The following is an 18,628-nucleotide window of genomic DNA, read 5'->3' on the forward strand; positions in this document are numbered from 1 at the left end:
TGTTAGTGATGAAAATGGTTCAAAAGTTAATGCCAACCCCTTCCCTTGATCAATCCATGATAGGGAGGAGGTTTTGTTGGTCTTTCCTTACCATTTATTGAAATTGTATCCCTTGATTCATAAATCATCATGCAATGAAATTGCGTCGATTGATGTCTTGCAAATCGAACCTACCCCTTATTTGACCTGTTCTATGATGAGGAGAGACAGGGTGGATAGACATCCCCTGAGAATACTTTGTTCGTGCTTTGTTTGTTACCTGTTGCAGCAAGAGAAACCCAACATTAGTGGTTGGCAGGCCACTTTTAGCGTGTAGCAGGCCACTACTTCTGGCCTGTTGGTCACTTTTGTCCACCAAGCAGTACCTTTTTTTTTTTTAAAGTACAAAGTAGAGGTTGAGTTAAAATAGTGCAAGGTTTTGGCTGCAAAATAGAACCCTCTTGGTAGCACAACAGAGGCATCTTTAGTTGGAAAATCTGCGTGCATGTATGAGTCATCCCTCGTCTCTTGGGGCTCGTTAAATTATGCTTGTAGTAGTTAATTAATTAAGTTAATTAATGATGTTTTGTATTCAATTAATTAGTTTAAGTTCTAATTTGTAATTAATTAGTTAGAATAACTAATTAATTTTTGTGCTCTACGTAATTAGTTAGCTAGAGTAGTTAGTTAATTTGTGGCGTTGTAAGTGTAGTTAATTTATTTAATTTGGCTTGTAATAGCTTGTTAACTAGCTTAGCTAGTCTATTTATTCGGACCCTCCTACATGAGGGCAACAATGTAATAATGTGTATGTCTTCTAATCCCACGTCTTTCTCCCTTTTATTTACATGCTTATGATGGTTAGTGTAGCACATCATATTTTGTTTAGCATTTCTCCATGTGTAAAGCATCAATTTATCTTGCATGCATAAAGTTCGGCTCATCATTCTAAAAAGCATTGTCGATTAAATACTTCTTTGAAACCACATGCTATCAAAATTGATTCATATACCATGCTAGTAGCCGAGCTCGTAATTGCATATTGCATGTGTTGCATTAGGCATATTGCATTAGTTAGGATCATGTATTTTTCTAACTATTTTCTCTCTTTTTGCTCACCTCGGGAATTGGGGTAAGCTTTATTGCTTTAGCATATTGCATAAGTGTGATTGTTACCATGTCAAGCATGATTACCATGAGGCTAAGTGCTATATACGTTTGAATGCCTGTGGATGAAGGCTAATTGTTTGAATTGGAATAATTTGAGTAATGTACATATGAGATCACTTTTTCAAGTGGTACATATTCGAAACGATTTTCAAACAAACATGAAATCAAATGTTCCAACTTTTGCAAATTAGTCTATACTTGTGTGCAACACATAGTAATGTTAGCCTAATAATCGGAATAAGAGCATATAATGTAGATAAGAATCACATTATGATTAGTAGAGGCCGACCTTTGATCGGGCCAATGGGGTGCTCAATTCATGACCTTCCCCTCTCGTATATAAGTTCATGAATCGAGACAATCTTGGTGATGATAGACACGTGGCCTTTGGCACGATCATGGGTTTCCTAAATTTTCCAAAAACATTTAGGTGGCGACACTGTATCTGGCAAAGCAGTTCATTTTTGGCATTTTGATTCAAAATCGATTTTCTAAAAGATTTGCTAGATTTAGATTCTTTTGTGGTTATCTATTTTACATTACACTTGTGGAATCAAATTTAGAATCATGGGAGTCCAAACTGTGGGGCTAGTCGTATCCAAAAGGAGCACGAAACATCGAGCCACACTTATATTTATAATTATTCTCCCATTGATTAATATATATATATATATATATGTCAACAACAACAACAACAACAACAACAACAATAATAATAATAATAATAATAATAAAGATTTAAAACAATTTTGGGGCCATTTGGGAACTTTTTAAAAAAGCCAAAAGTTAGTTTTTAACTTATTTTGGGTCACATCACCTATCAATAAAAAAGCTAAAAAAGTCCAAAAAAAAAAAAAGGTTAGCTTTTAACCATCTACTTGTTAAAATATAATATATTATTACTTAAAATTTTATTAATTATTTTTTAAAGAAAAGTTATTAGTTGATTTTGAGATACAATCACATAATATCCTAATAACAATGTAATTGATGGAAGAATGAATTTCATAAATTTAGATTAAGGGATTAAAAAATATAAAAAAATATAAAAAATTATAATTAATAAAAGATATGACACATTACGTCCCTTTTTTTTTTTTGATCGAGAAAAACATCCCAGAACAACTACAAAGAATTGGAAGAAAAACACCTAACAAGACCTATAGGTGGTTGGGCAATCCAATCATCGGGTAAAGAATTGCGAAAACAAGCAGAAGCAACCCAATGGGCTGCCCTATTGCTAGTTCTAGGACACCAAAGAAAATTCAGATGTCGACTCGTGGCTATTGAACGAACATCACTTAGCAAAGCAAGAAGCTCCCACGGAGGGACCCCTTCGGATACACACAGATGAATCATAGATTTACAGTCACTTTCAATATCCACTGCAGCACGGTTGAGTGCAACTGCCATAAGACAAGCTTGCTAAACTGCTAGCAACTCGCCTTGAGCAACTGACCTCACTCGAATCTTGCAAGCCATGCCATCCACCAACAGGCCCAAGTGGTCTCGGAGAAAGACTGCTACTGCACCAGTTCCTTGCTTCAAGTCAGAGGCTACATCGCAATTGAATTTCCACTTGCCTTGAGGAGGGGGAACCCATGCAGACCCTCTGTTATTCACACCCGTTAGTGCAAGTGAAGAGGTAGTGGTCACTGTGCAGGTGGCCAAGAATTCAACCTCATCGCGCTTGGCTTTCACTATTACTCCTGCTGGATCAACCAGGCAGTGGTTGAACAAATGATCATTCCGGCCTTTCCAAATAGTCCAAGCCACCCAAACCATGGAACAGATCACAGACTTCCCCCAACTAAAGGCCTCCAAAGTTGTAAAGCATATCCCAAACCAATCTCTAACCGAAAAGCTATCAAGCTCATCGCATCGAAGACCAAGATTACACCCAAACCAAACTCTTTTAGACCATTCACAGTCAAACAAAAGGTGTTCAATAGATTTAGTAGTTGTCAAACACACAGGACAATAATCAGTATTGGCACACCATTTAGCAAACAGATTCTGACAAGTTGCCAGAGCATTATGACAGATTCTCTAGACAAAGTGCTTGAGTTTAGGGGGTAAATTCAGATTCCAAATAAACCTCCATTCTTTCTCAGACCAATTCATAGAAGAGGATGGCAGATTAGAACCCAAGTACGCTTGTTTCACGGCTTCAAGATACCCCGACTTAACCGTATAGCAGCCCTTTGAATCATGGTGCCATAGAAGAATATCATCCTTATCCTCAACGGAAACTGGAAAAGAAAGGATAGCATCACAGTCCGCTCCAGACACTAAGCTTCGAAGCTTCCTTTCATTCCACTGCTTGCGTGAAGGGTTGATGACCTCATTGACCTTTTGCACTAGAACCCCACTAGGCCTCACTGTTTGGACATGAAATCCCGGGTTAGATGGTATCCACTGGTTATCCTAGAAATTGATAGATTTCCCATTCAGAATTTGCCACCATAATCCTCCTAAAAGAATGTCCCTTCCGCGAAGTAAGCTGAGCCAAGCCCATGAAGGTCGTGTCCCTCTCGCGGCATGACAAAAATCCGAGTTGGGGTAGTATATCCTTTTATAACTTTGGCAAATAAGGAATTTGGGAATTTAATTAATTGCCAACCTTGCCGAGCGAGGAAAGCTCTATTGAAAGCCCGAAAGTCACGGAAGCCCAGGCCACCCTTTCTTTTCGGCAAGCACAATTTATTCCAGCTAGCCCAATGTATACCTCTCCCTTCCAGATCCCCTTTCTACCAGAAATTCCTAATATAGGAACTCAATTTATCACACAGCTTGTTGGGAAACAAGAAATAGGCCATAGCATAAGTAGGCATTGCCTGGGCAACCGATTTAATGAGGACTTCCCGGCCTGCTTGGGAAAGTAACTTCGCCTTCCATCCTTGCAATTTGGACAACACTTTCTTGCATAAAAAATTATAAGCATCAGCCTTAGAACGACCCCAACATGACGGCAGACCTAAGTATTTTGCATTAGCGTGCATCTGCAGAATCCCAAGCAAGCCACATGCCTCCATCTGTCGAGAGTTAGGGACATTACTTGAGAACAACACTCCCGACTTATGAAAGTTAACCGATTGCCCCAAAGCTTGTCCATATATGTGTATCAATCTGCTGATTTCAAGACATTCCGCCCTATTGGCTTTGACAAAAAGCACCGTATCATCCGCAAAGAACAAGTGTGACACTGATGGACAACCCCGTCTAATGCGCAACCCAGTCAAATCCCCATTGTGAACACTTTAATCAATCAATTTCGAAAACACATCCATGACGAGGATAAACAAATATGGGGAGAGAGGGTCCCCTTGACGGAGTCCCTATAGAGGTTTAAAACTAGTTCGTTTAGCCCCATTGACGAAAACTGAAAAAGAGACTGTGGTGACGCATTCCATCACCCATTGAATCCATTGGGGATAGAACCCCATCTCTACCAACAAGGCCTTTAGAAAAGTTCAATCCACACGATCATAGGCTTTGTAAAAATCCACTTTAATCGCTACATCCTCCACCTTCCCTTTTCGAAGTTTCATCGCATGGAAAGCCTCATGAGCCACAATGATGTTGTCTTGGATTAGCCTTTCCCCCACAAAGGCCGATTGCTTTTGCGAGACCACGGTACTGAGAATCCCCTTCAGCCGGTTGGCAATTATTTTGGTGATCACTTTCATGTTAAAGTTGCATAAGCTTATTGGTCAAAATTGCGCTAACGTTTCGGGTGCTGTCACTTTGGGAATGAGTACCAAGTTCGTGTGATTAAGTTCCTTCAACAAAAAGCCCTCTTGAAAAAAACTCTTCACCGTAGAGCACAAAGAGGGCCCCACAATATCCCAATGATGGTGATAAAAGTACCCTGGGTAACCATCCGGTCCAGGAGCTTTCAAAGAACCGAGTTGAAAAGCCGCTGTTTTAATTTCCTCATCTAAAACATCTCGAATCAGCATTGAATTCATGTCATCCGATATAACTCTGTGAACCACAGCTAGAGCTTCAGCCATCTCACCTCTTTCACTATTAGAAAAAAGAGTCAAGAAATAATTAAACAGGTGAGAATTAATGTCCGACTCCGAACTCAAGAGGCTGCCATCATCAGATTTCAGTTGCAAGATTTGGTTCCATTGACGTCATTGGTTGATTGTAGCATGAAAAAAAGCAGAATTACGATCTCCAAAATTGAACCAGTGTACTCAAGAACGCTGATGAAGATACATCTCCTCCCTCTTCATAACCGATTCCAACTCGTGGAATAACTGTTTGTAATGCACCTCATCTGCCGTTGTGTAAGGACAACTTTGTAAGTGGGCTATCTGACCCCGGAGATTTTCAATACGCCTTCTCCCATTACCGAACTCCTTGGCACTCCAGTCCCATAAACTCCGTTGGCTTCGCTTAAGCTTTCGGACAAGTTTGAACATCGGAGAGCCCGCTTGATCCTTATACCACTCTAATTGAATAGTAGCTGCACAAGCTGGACTGGTGGTCCACAAAGTTTCAAAATGAAATCTTCTAGGCACCCGAGCAAGAGGGACACAACAGTTAAGTACCAATGGACAATGATCCGAGCCGAAACAAATTTCATGGAAAACTTGGGCGTTTATCAATAATTTCTCTTTTCTAAGACGCATTAATAAGATTCAAGAACTAACCGGGTTGTACAAAGGTTAAAAAAAAATAAAAAAAATAAAGGCGGTTGAATGAGAATGATTGACCAATAACTTCTTTTATCCGGCGAGGTGATAGATTCGAGGCAGTAGGGGATTGACTAATTTTGGAACCCTCACGTGGGAGTCCTTTGATGATCATAAAACTCTTCTCCATCTCGAAATTCTTGTCCTTTTTCATTTTAATTAATAATAATGTTGCAATAATTATATAAAAATTATATACTTAGGTTTTATTTGGGAAAGGAGTTGGTTTTTAATTTTTTAACTTTTTATCCTGGGGGGTAAAAACCTCGTTTGGATTGAGTTTTTTTAGTTCTTTTAATTTTGTGAGAGAAAAATAAAATGATTATGATTTAGATGTGATATTTTGTCTTATTCACTTTTTAACTTATTTTGTCTTTTTGTGACTATCGAGGTCCGAGATATTCGGAGAGAGGACAAGAGTCCTAGATAAATTGAGGTGCTTAGTTCGGCTAGAGATGAGACTCTTAAAGAGTTCATTATTATCTAACTAAAATTCCAAGATAAGTATTATGCTTAAATCATATGAAGTGAGATTTCTAGAGGACTATGGCACTGTTTATTATAAAAAGAAGGCACCCCCGTTGGGTCTAAGGTATGTTTTTTTATTTGTGATGCATTTACTTGTGCACTGTTATTTGAGTTGATAGCTTTGAGAGATAAGTGATTGACTTGATCGTCGTAGTGTCCCTGGGTGGACGAATCACCGCGGTATTCTTATCTTCTTGTGTATAGGTGCTTGATTTAATCTATTCTACCCTGTGCTCTCCAACTAAGTTTCCTGCCTGGTTATGACATCAGAAATCAACACCCACAACTTTTATCAACCCTAGATCCATACCTGGTACAAACTAATGATTGCAGCTAAATTCGAACCAACAATTATTGTCAGATCCAAACTAGCAATTGTCATCACCATCGCAACGAATCAGACTACCACAGACTATCACCGCACTCACTCTATTTTTTTTTTCTCTATTTCCCTCTCTTATTATTTTCTTAAAAGATGGCTATGGAGTGTGAGTTTACAAATGTGGTTGTATTGGAAATGGATGATGGGTTAAATGGGGATCAAATAATTGTAGAATTTTTGGGAATTCCTTTTTGATTTGTGATATACTTGCAATTTGTTTGATGATTTTCCTAAGTAAGCTAACAACTTGTTTTGACTTCTTTACTCAACTTTTTATGTTAATGCTAGTGGTGGCTATGAAAGTATGGCAGTGGTAGGGGCTTGTGAGGGCAGTAATTGTGCTCTCAAATATTGGGTTGGAGTAGGGGTGAACAAACATTAGGCCAAGTGGGATTTACGCTATCTATTAAGAGTATATGTATCATTCCCACTTCAGTTAGACCCGATATTGAACTTACTCTAGTCATCTTAGGTCTGGCCATAAAGAAATGTTTAAATCCCAAACATGTCCATTAACCCAAAAGATATGAATTATTTATTTATTTATATCTTGAAGGTTTGTTAAATTATTTAATTCCTTTTAATAATTATTTGAATCTAAAATATTAATAAAATTTAATTATAAAATAAACATTTTTTTAACAAATATTTTGATTTATGCTCTAGAAAAAAAGTATATATACTTATCTTTTATTATTTTTCTAGTTTATTTTGTAATTAAATAATATAAATATTAGGGTAAATTACACTTTAACCCCTTATGGCTTACTTAAAAAAACACGGGGCTCTCATGTAGTTTCATTTGTAACACTTAAATTCTCTGAACTTCATACCAAAGCGCAATTTTAGACGGAACAATTTGTTTCAATAGAGCATGTGTTGCACGACCATAAAACCAAAATTTTCCCTCCTCAACCACTCTAGATAATTTCTTAGTTTTTTCTTCTTCCCAATTTTCTTGAAAACCAGAAAAGTTGGTTCTCTCTCTAAAATACTTCCCTCTCTCTAGCTTATCTCCCTCATTTCTCCATCTTTCCCTTTTCATTTTTATTTAATTATTCTTAAAATCTATGCCTATCTTTCTCTTAACTCAAATAAAGTTAACCTAGAAATTAAAATTAAGCTAGCCAAGCTCAACCCAGAAATTAAAGTTAATCACAAGATCACTTTTTCTTTTCATTCTTTTCTCATTTCTCTTTCACCAGGTCACATCATGTACCTCTTCTTTCAGCTAAAAGAATCAACTCAAAATGATTTTTCAATTTCAACGCACATACCCACTACCTCTATTTTGTAGATCATAATCAAAATGTTTTTTCAAATTAAAGCCATGCACACCCATACATATATATATATACACTATGTATATGTGAATACGTACTATATATGTATTAGTTAATATGCATGTATGTATGTATGTATATATATCATATATATATAATTGAAACTACCCATTAATTCTTTCTTTGGCTACATTAGCAACAGTTTCTGTCCTTCTCTTTTTTCTTTTTTTTTTTTTTTTTTACATAGAAACTACCATGGTTGTCCCAAACAAATTAGGCAAGAAAAAAGACACCACACAACCCACGAATATATAAATACATACATATATATATTCAACAGCCATGGCAAAAAGGAAAGAAAAAATTAGAGAGAGGAGATAATGAGTAGTGGCAAGAACAAAGTGGGTAGTGGTTGGTGTTGGTTAAGTGGATGAGATGGGATGAGGTTGGTAGGTGTTTGCAGCTATGGACTGTTTGCTTGAGTCTAAATTCTAAAGACAAAAAGATGAGTGTTTGTTTGGGTATAAATTCTAGAGAGGGAGAGATGAGTATTTGTTTGGTCTAAGTTATAGAGAGAGAGAGAGAGAGAGAGAGAGAGATGCATTTGATGATGGTATGAGAGGTGTGTGGTTTGCCATGGAATGAGAAAGAAGAAGAAGAAGAAGAAGAAGAAGAAGAAGAAGAGGAAAATATTACAAAAAAAATTTAAAGAAAAATGAGAGAATATTCTGGTTTGTAATGGCATCAAGAAGAAAATTAGAGAAAGAAATAAGGGTAATTTAGACTTTTTACAACTTTTGTTACATCCATTCGAAATTGCACTTTGGTATGGAGTTCACGGGTTTAAGTGTTACAAATGAAACTACAAGGGAGTTCCGTGTTTTTTGGGTAAACCAAAGGGGGCTACGTTGGGCTAAAACGTTTTTTCCCAAGCCTAATTCAAAAATTAAATGGGCTCAAAATTTTTGTCCAACTCAGTCATATGGGCTAAATATTTTTTCAAAGCCCTAAATATATCAAGCTAGGCTGGATGGGTTGGGTCGGCCATCGGGGTCTATAACGATCCATAATTTTTCCCTTTGCTCGAGCGGAGGAGTTGATGCTCAAGCGGACTAGTGAGGCTCCCAGTACTTTTGCAATCTGCCCAAATGGTCGCTCGAGCGCAAGAAGTGGCGCTCGAGCGTAGAATTATTGTTCCAAGTATCTCGCGTGTTGCAGGCGGGCCGCTCGAGCGTGGAACGTGAGATTGCCCTTGACATTTTTTTAGTGTATTTGAAACCTCCTTGTTTTATTTTGGGACATTGATTGAAGTGGTAGCATAATGGTAAAGTAAGAGTGAACCAAGAATTTAATTCGGATAATTTTTCCTACGAATAGCTATCACTCTTTTGCCCTTTTCTTTTTCCACACTTTGAATTTGGGTGGGGCTTCAATTTGAACACAAGAACGACCTAGAACGGAGTCCGGATGAGAGATTTATACCCGTTTGAAGTTTTCATATTTGTGCTGGAAGTAGGTACACTCGAGCGTGGAAAGCGACGCTTGAGCGGACCGCACGAATTCAACAAGTTTAAAGGAACTTTTCTAGATCATTCTTTACACCTTCATGTTCTCTCTTCATCCCTCTCACCCTTAGTCTGAAAACCATAGAGATTTTGGCTCAAATACCTCCAATTTTTCAATGATTTGGGTAAGATCCCTTAGAAAAAAAAGTGAAGAATGCTTGAAGATCTCACTTTTCAACCGATTGAGGTTTGGATTTGTGAAAGAATCTCATCAAAGCTTTTCTATTTTGCTTGATTCGTGAGGTAGGGGTCCTAGTTATTCTTCAATACTTGCATTAATAGATAGATTTGTGGTATTTTGATTATAAAAATACAAAATCTACATTTTAAGCATATAGTGTTACATCATGAAATTTGGGGGTTTAGGGTTTGAAGTGTTGGGGTTCAATTGTTGGGTTAAGATTGTGGATTATGAACCTTAGGTGTATAATCAATAGGAAAATTGGAATAAAAAGTAGTGCTATGAGAAGTTTAAATTTTTCTTGAAAGTCTTGATTTTTCTTGAAAACCCTAAGTTGACTCATGATTATAATTAATGATTTTGCCTAAATTGATAGTGGAATCATGAAATTGAGAGGTTGAATTATATATATACAAGTTTAATTGAATTTTGGAAGTGTTTGAAAATTATGTTAAAAATTAGCGATTGAACATTTATTTCGGATATTGTAAATCATGTTATAATATGAAATGAAATTTGGGGAAAAAGATTTATTAATGATATGGATGACATGAGCCTTGGGATGAAATGGAAATTTAAGAGTTCACCTTGAATTATGTTGAATTGCATTTAGTGGTGTTGAATTGAATTGTGTTGAATTATGTTGAAATGAATTGTGTTGAATTATGTTGAATTGTGTTGAGTTGAGTTGTGTTGGGTTTTGATGAGTTGTGTTGAGTTGAGTTGTGTTGGGTGGTGTTGTGTTGGTACCCGAGCGGGGAGTTGAAAAAGGTTTTTGGGGGTCCACGTTTCGTCTATGTAGTCGGCAAATGTGGGGGTGGTCTTGAATTAAAGGTGCCCAATTGCCCTGTCTAGGCTTATCGTTGGACGAATGTGGAAAAATATTTTTGGGTGTCCACATAGTCCCGCCGTATAGTAGCCGGCAAAAGTGGAAAAAATGATTTTTGGGTGTCCACATAGTTGTAGCGATCCTAGTTTTGCTACTTCGCTGAGTATGTCGAGGATTGAGCTGCATGGTCAGCTCGCGGGGGTCCAGGGGGGAGGGCCCCTTGGGGGGTCCAAGGGCAGCGCCCTGGCGGGGCGTGGGGGTCCAGGGGGCAGCGCCCCTTGGTGGGTCCTAGGGCAGCGCCCTAGCGGGGTTGAAGGGCAGCACCCCCGAAGCAAAAATGAAAAATGCCTTCAAAGTTTCTTGTCCACTTGAGTAGGAGAGCAAGCCGCACGTGTGGATTTCAAGGGAGAGTGTAGACACCCCATTTTGACCGGCCTTAAGACTTAGACGTCATTAATTGAGCGCTTGGTGATGGTGCATATTGTGCTCGTTTAGAGGTTTCAGAGTTTTGGTTGAGAGCCTTGCCTCCGGGCCTCTGAACTCTTTGTGCTTTGGCTCGGTTTGTGGACTGAATCTTGTTTTCCCTTCCCGGAGGGAGGGAGTGGTCTTGTAGACCATCTCTTTGTGGTCATAGACCACTTTTTGTGGTCGTAGGCCACTTTTCCCGTTTGGAGACTAGTTTCCGATTTTTGGAACCTTTGGCCGCGCGCCTTGTCTTGGGAGCACTTAACGTTCTCCGTTTGGCGTGGTTTTTGAACCATACCTTGTTGCCTCTGCCTAGAGGGACATTGTGGTCCGGGAGACCACTTTTGTGGTCGCATACCACTTTTGATGCCTGTAGACTGGTTTTTGAGGCTTTCGGCCGTGTGCTTTGCCTCTCGATTTCTCGTCTTGCATCGTTTTTGGTTTGTTTTTGGTACAAACCTTGTTTTCTTTGTTTGGAAGGTGGCACAAGGGTGGGAGACCAGTATTTCTTCTAGCCGACCACTTTTCCTTCTGCTAGCGAGTTTTCTGGTCGGACAACTGGCTTTCTTGGTCTTTGGGGCATCTTTTCTGGTCGGCCACCACACCACTGCATTGTTTTCATGCCCTGGACTTCTCCCACCTATGGCCAACTAGTTTTTGTCCCTGTGGACCACTTGAAGTGGTTGGCTGCTTTTTGACCCCTTTTTGGAGATATTTTCCTCTAGCTGGCACAGCTGGAGGGCATTAGAGTCATCCTCCATATACGTGTATGGAGGGATTGGCTTGTTGCTTAGCTTCTCCTAGAAGCTTTGCTTTCCTCTTCTATAAGAGGGAAGCTGCCCCTCCCTCCTCTAGGTTCAGAAATTTGCCATTAGAAGGATAGATATAGCTTTGTCTCTATATTGCCTTGTTTCTCCATTTTTGTACATCAAAAGTGTAGATTTGTCTTAGTTTAACACAAACACACACTCAAACACCTTGCTTGGGTTGCTGAGGGGCTAAGGAGTTGTTTTTGGTGTTCTTGGACTGATTTAAGCTCAAAGAACTTGCTAGAGTTGCAGTAGTAAACACTACAAGAAAAAGCACATTTGGCGACTAAATTTTTAGTCGCCAAAAGTCCGTTTTTAGTTGCCAAAAGTCGACTTTTTACTTTCCCCGACTAATTTTTTTAGTCGCTGGTTTTGTAGCGTATAGATGGTCGGCAGAGGTATTGGCGACTAAAACTTTCTTAGTCGCCAAAAAGCAGCTCTTTCGCGACCAACATTTTAGTCGCCAATAGTGATTTACACTTTTCAAAATCATACATTTAGCGACTAATCCTTTAGTCGCCAATACTCACTGAATCGCCGACTAATCCATTTAGTCGCCAAAATAAAGACTTTTGGCGACTAATAATTTTAGTCGCCAAAGGTGCTTCCGTGAAAAAAAAAATTACCAACTTTTTTGCTTTTTCTGAGATTCAAACCACGGACCTTCTACTTTGTACACCTTTACCAACACACTCCCTCCACTATGCCACCACAAGATCACATGAATATATATGCAATATATATTATTTATATAGTATATTGACCCGTATTAATTTAAAACTATATATATAAATATAATTATTTTTATTCAATATTAATTTATGTAAAAAATAAATTAATTATTAAAAAAAAAGGGAGCCTCTTTTGGCGACTAAAGTTTTTTTTAGTCGCGAAAAACCTTAGTTTTGGCTACTACCAATAATTTAGTCGCTAAAAAAATTAATTTCTGTCTAAAAATAACCACTTTCGGCGACTAAACTGATTTTTAGTCGCCAAAACCGCCACTTTTGCCGACTAAACTCAATTTTAGTCGCCAATTGTCCACTTTTAGCTACTAAAATTTTTTTTAGTAGCCAAAAACCTTTACATTTGGCTACAATTTTTTTTTTGTCGGTAAAACACCTACAATCGGCGACCAAACCATTTTTTAGTCGCCAAAGCCTATACTTTTGGCTACTAATCTTTTTTAGTCGCCAAAAACCTTCACCTTTGGCTACTAAAATTGTTTTAGTAGCTAAAACCCATGTAATCAGCGACTAATCTGATTTTTAGTCGCTACTAATTCAATTTTAGTCGCCAATTGTCCTACTTTTAGCGACGAAATTTACATTTTTGGTCGCCAAAACTGCTTTTTGTTGTAGTGAAAGAAGGTCTTCAAGGGTGAGCTTTTGACCTTTAAATACCCCTTTCTTCCTTAAGCTTTTAGCCCTTCTTGCATATATTTTTAAGCTTAACTTATAACTGAAAAAAGTTCCATTTTTAAGTGATTAAAATAGTTGTTTTAGGTCACTTTTTTGTTTGGGGTGGTTTACCCCCTTTTAGGCCTTGTTAGGCCTTATTTTGAGCCATCCATTTAGGCTCTTGTTGAACCCTTTGCATGACCTTTCTACCACTGAAATCCAGAGGATTTTCAATGGTGAAAAGGTGGTCTTGGTGTCCTAAATATGAGAGGGTCATCCCCTCTCCTTTGTGTCTTGTTTACTAGCTTTGAATGCCTCATGTTTGAGCACTTTTGTTAAGTTTATGTTGGCCATATCTTAGCTTGTATTTGTGGTTATTTTGCCGAGGCATACCACTATTTTTGCTTGATTTTGTCATTCCATGCATGCCTTATACACTTGTAGTGTAAATCACACAAACTAGCTTTGTATGCTTTATGAAGTAGCATGTCATTCTAGCTTAGGTTGAGTCCATTTCATCATGTTCTTGGGCTTATTTTACCATGTCATACCTTTGTTAGGGTTTGTTTTAATAGCTTCTTGCATGCTCCTTGCACTTGTAGTGCATTTCCTTGAATTAGCCTAACATGCCTCACACATTAACATGTCATTTTAGCATGCTTTTGGCTTAGCTCTGAGAAGACTTTGTTCATGTTTTAGCATGTTTAATGTCTGATTTGTGTTGTATTGGTCATGCATGACTTGCTTTGTGTAGCCTTGGTTCAATCTAGCTTGTTAGCCTTATGTATTGAATCCTTTAGCATGCATTGCTTGGCCTATTTCAGTGATTTGGCATCACTTGTTATGTGATTTCAGTCCATGTTTCATGTCCATACACTTGCATCTTTCATTTATTCAATGCGTTGGAGGGTTTGTCCCTTTATGCCTTAACATGGACCATTGCGTATGCCTTCATGTATTAGCTTGCAAGCCATCATTTCAGTGTGTTTTTAGGGTTATTATGCCATGATATAACTCTGATTTTTGTTGATTAAGTCATACCATGCTTGGTCCTAATAGGTGTAGTGTAATCCACCTTATTTGCCTTGTATGCATCATGCCTTATGCCCCTCATGCTAGCATATTTTGGCCTACTTCCATGCATGTTTTAGACTCATTTTAACATGTACTAGGACTATTTTGGGTTGCCGTGGTCACATGCTTCATGTTTTGTATACTTGTAGTACAAATGCTCTTGCTTGCCTCAAGCTTTGAGCACCATTGCATGCTTCATTTGTGTTGTGTACATGATTTGGCATCACTTAACATGACATTTTAAAGTTTATAGCATTGCCATGTTCCCACTTCAATCATGCTTTAAGTGCCTTTGAGTGTCATGCATTGTTGCCTAGTTTATGCCTTAGCTTGTATGCTTGCATGCCTAGGCCTTTGAGCCATCATCTCAACATGTTTAGGTCCTTATTTTGACCTACTTGAGCTCTGTCCATGCTTGGTTCATGCATATTTGCCATGTATTGCATGCCTCCTTTGTAGTCCTCTTGCTAGCTTCATGCTTTAAGGACCCTAGCATGCCATACTTGTGTTGTTTGAATGATTTGGCATCATTTCTTACCTCATTTTAGTGCATTTAGTGTTGCTACACTTCCATGCTTTTCACTCTTTAAGTGTTCTTGAGAGTTGCACCTTAGTGCCTCAATTGGTGAGCCAATTAGCATGCATGTTTGTATGTGTTTTCGATGCCTTTATTTTAGCATTATGGCCACTATTTTGGCATGACTGAGGTCTATCCATTTCGGTTTAAGTCCATTGAGTATGTGGTTTGCATGTTGCTTGCATGCTTATCTTGCTTTGCATTGTGTATGCTACGGGGTCCTTTGCATTGTGCATGCCATGTTGTTCTGTGCATTGAGTGTGCATGTCCCTAGCATTGATAGGTTGCCCTTATTGCGTTGTGCATGCATGTTTGACGTTGTGTTTAGGACCTTATAGTTAACTTGCATTGAGTATGCCATCTAGGTCTTAGCATTTAGCATTGTGTATGCTAGGTTGCTAATTGCATTGAGTATGCCATATAGTTGCATGTTTGCATGATAAGGTTGCATTATATTGCATTGAGCATGCCATATTATGTGTTGCATTGTGTTTGGAATAGGTGTTAGTCCAAACACGGGAAAAGAGGGGCGTTTCATACTTAGAGTGATGAAACATGTCTTAATTCTCGGTCGCCGATGCTCTTGATCACACATGATAGACTTTTAGGCCTTATGTGTTTACTTGTGCATTTATTTCCATATTGAATTGGGCAACTTCGCCTCTCGGCCATCATGCATGGAAATGCGCGATTGGTGGCTTGAGGGTCGAGAACCACACCCCCTTGAGTTCATCACATGATAGGGAGGGTGGTTGTACACACATATCTTGCAAATACATTGCTATGCCCTTTCTTGCTCTTTGTTGCAGCAAAGTGCAGTCCAGCAGCAACAACTGGTCAGCCAGCCAGAAAAAGTAGTTGGCCGACCACTTTTCTAGTTTTTCAACAACCAAAAGTGGTCGGCAGGTGTTTGGAGAGACCAAAAGTGGTCGGCCACCCTCCCATAGGATTCCCAAGGTGGAGTTTCATCTTTCTGGAGCTTGGTGCAAGTTTCTGAGAGCAAATGAAAACAGAGGCAAATCGGGGCATCGTATTGGATTTCCGAACGAGGCGACTGGGCTTTCAAGCATTCCTCTCCCTCTGAAGCTCCTGATTTATTGCTTTCCCTAGCTGCCATGCTTAGATAGCTAGCTTTTGCTTTGGTTTGTACTTTAATTAGTTAATGCGTTAGCTATTTCAATCTGTTTTGTAATAATTAGTTAACTAGGATTAGTTAATTAATTTGTTGTGTAATAATTAGTTTAATTAGCTTAGATTAGCCAGTTAGCTTCTTATTTGGTCCCTTCTTCGAGAGGGTATATTGTTGTAACAAGCATGCGTGTGTATGATGCATATCTTCCAATCCCCATTTCTTTCTCCTTTTTATTTAACCGCTTATGATGGTTAGTTTTAGGGCATATTTCATTTAGCATACCTTATGTTCGCATGCATGCATCCATTCATCTGTATTGCATGCACCGGGCTCGGCGCATCATACTAACTGCATTGTATTTCAATTCCTATTTGAATACATGTATCAAGTTGCATTTTCAAATGACATTCTAGAACAGTCGAGCCTATTTTAGTTGCATTTTCGCATGTGTTGCGTTAGCCATTTTAACATGAACTAGGGTCATACATGATTTCTAACTAGTTCTCTGTTTTGGCTCGGAGTACACTGTGAGTGTTTACGCTTTAGCATACTGCATGTGTATTAATGTTGTCATGAAAGCATGCTTGCCATGAGGCTAATTGCTTATTTGCTATAACTGCCTGTGTGCTTGTGGGTGAAGGTTGGATTACTTGAATTGAAACAATTCATCAAATTCCCAATTTAGCCTACTTGCGAGTAGCAAACTTCAAACCGTTTTCAAACGAATATGCAATGTTTTGTTCCAAATTAGGCGATCTAGTCTATACTTGTTTGCCGTGCGCATCACATAGTAAGATTAGCTAATTAATTGGAATAAGAACACATGTGTTTTCAAAAACAAAATATCATGCTTAGTACAGGCCGATCTTTGATCGGGCGAGCGGGGGTGCTCATAGATGACCTTCCCTAATCGTACCCAAGTTCCCGAGCCGAGGTAACTTTGGTGATGACAGACACGTGGCCTTAGGCATGGGTTAAGGTTTCCTAAATTCTCCCAAAATCAAATATTTAGGTGGCAACTCTGTATCTGGCAAAGCAGTCCATGTTTGGCACTTCTTTATAAAAATTAGTTTTCCAAAACGATTTGCCGGATTTGGACTCTTTGGTGATTTATCGGTCTCACATCGCACATTGTGAGATTAGATTCAGAACTGTGAATTTTGAGTCCAAACTGTGGTAGCTCATAGGACAAAATGAGAATTCGCAGCCCTCACGAGGTGCGCGCGGATGCTCGGAGAGTCCTCCCCGGGAGTGCTTCCACAGAGAGCAGCTTGCACACTGTTAAGAAGGTAGGTGCGGGAGTGAGGTGCGGTGGGTTGGAGAGATCCAAAATTTTTCCCTTTTCTTCTCTCCTTGGGCTGAAGTTGAATCACTTTTGTATATATCTCTCTACATTTCCTACCAAAACCTCACAAGATCTTTGATTTCTTCAAATCCTTTAGGATTTGGACCTAAGTTCTTCATCAAAGTTGGTTAGCTCCTTGAGGGTTTCGTTGTGTGCGGTGAAGATCGAGTTTTGACACCGTTGATTTTGGGGGTTTCATCTCATTTCTTCTTCAAAACTTGAGGTAGGAATTTTCTTGGAGTTATATATATATATTTTTTGCAAGATCTATATGATTTTCAAAATCATCTTTCGATAGCTTTGAAAATTGATTGTTGATTCAAGAAGTTGAGCGATTTTAAAAGTGGGTTTGTCTCTTGTTCTTTTAAAATGATCTTATGGGTTTTGATCTTCGTTGATTGAAGAAGATATCATTTTGGAAAGTTTTCTTTCAAAAGATTTAAGTTGTATAGTTTTGGTGAGAAAACTTAGAATTTGGGAGATTTTTTTTTTTGAGACTAAAAATCCATGAATGCTATTGTTATATTTATTTTGTGTGTCAAAATAAATAGATGTTTAGAAAATTTCTTATTTATATTTATATAACTGATGAATTTCAGGGAATATGAGAGTTATTGTTCATTTTGGAAATTATTGTTCAAAACGTTGAAATAATCTTGAAATGACTAATTGCTGAGGATGCTTGAGAAGAGAGAATTGTGTTATTCCTTGGATGATGAATTGGAATAACAGTATTTATATTCATTTTGTGTTATTGGCATAACAATTCATTTGATTACATTAAACTTTGAAATTTGATTTGAAAACTTACATTGAGAAAAGAATATTGAGAAACAAGTTTTCATGAAATGGTTTTGGGGTAAATACGTTGGTGAGTCTTGATAGGTGGTGCACATTATATCGAATAAGTTGGCTTGAGAGTCCGAGGTGAAAGACTGAAAATCCGCCCAGATAGGTGTCGAGCCTTCCGGTTAATACCAGTAAAAATGACAAATTGGTAGTACTTGTATGGTCTACTTGCAGACACCGACCTAGGGATTACCAGAGTCGTATTTACCGCCCTTGAAATAATTTGTTAAGTTTTGAACAATTGAAATTGCATGATATCATTAAGCATGATGGTTTTCAAAAGATGAAAATATGATTTATCTTCAAAAAAGGCATAGTATGGCATGTGCATTTCATCTCTTAAGACTTGTATAA

This window comes from Camellia sinensis, chromosome 13 (assembly GCF_055761805.1).
Source record: "Camellia sinensis isolate YWXY chromosome 13, ASM5576180v1, whole genome shotgun sequence".
NCBI lineage: Eukaryota > Viridiplantae > Streptophyta > Magnoliopsida > Ericales > Theaceae > Camellia > Camellia sinensis.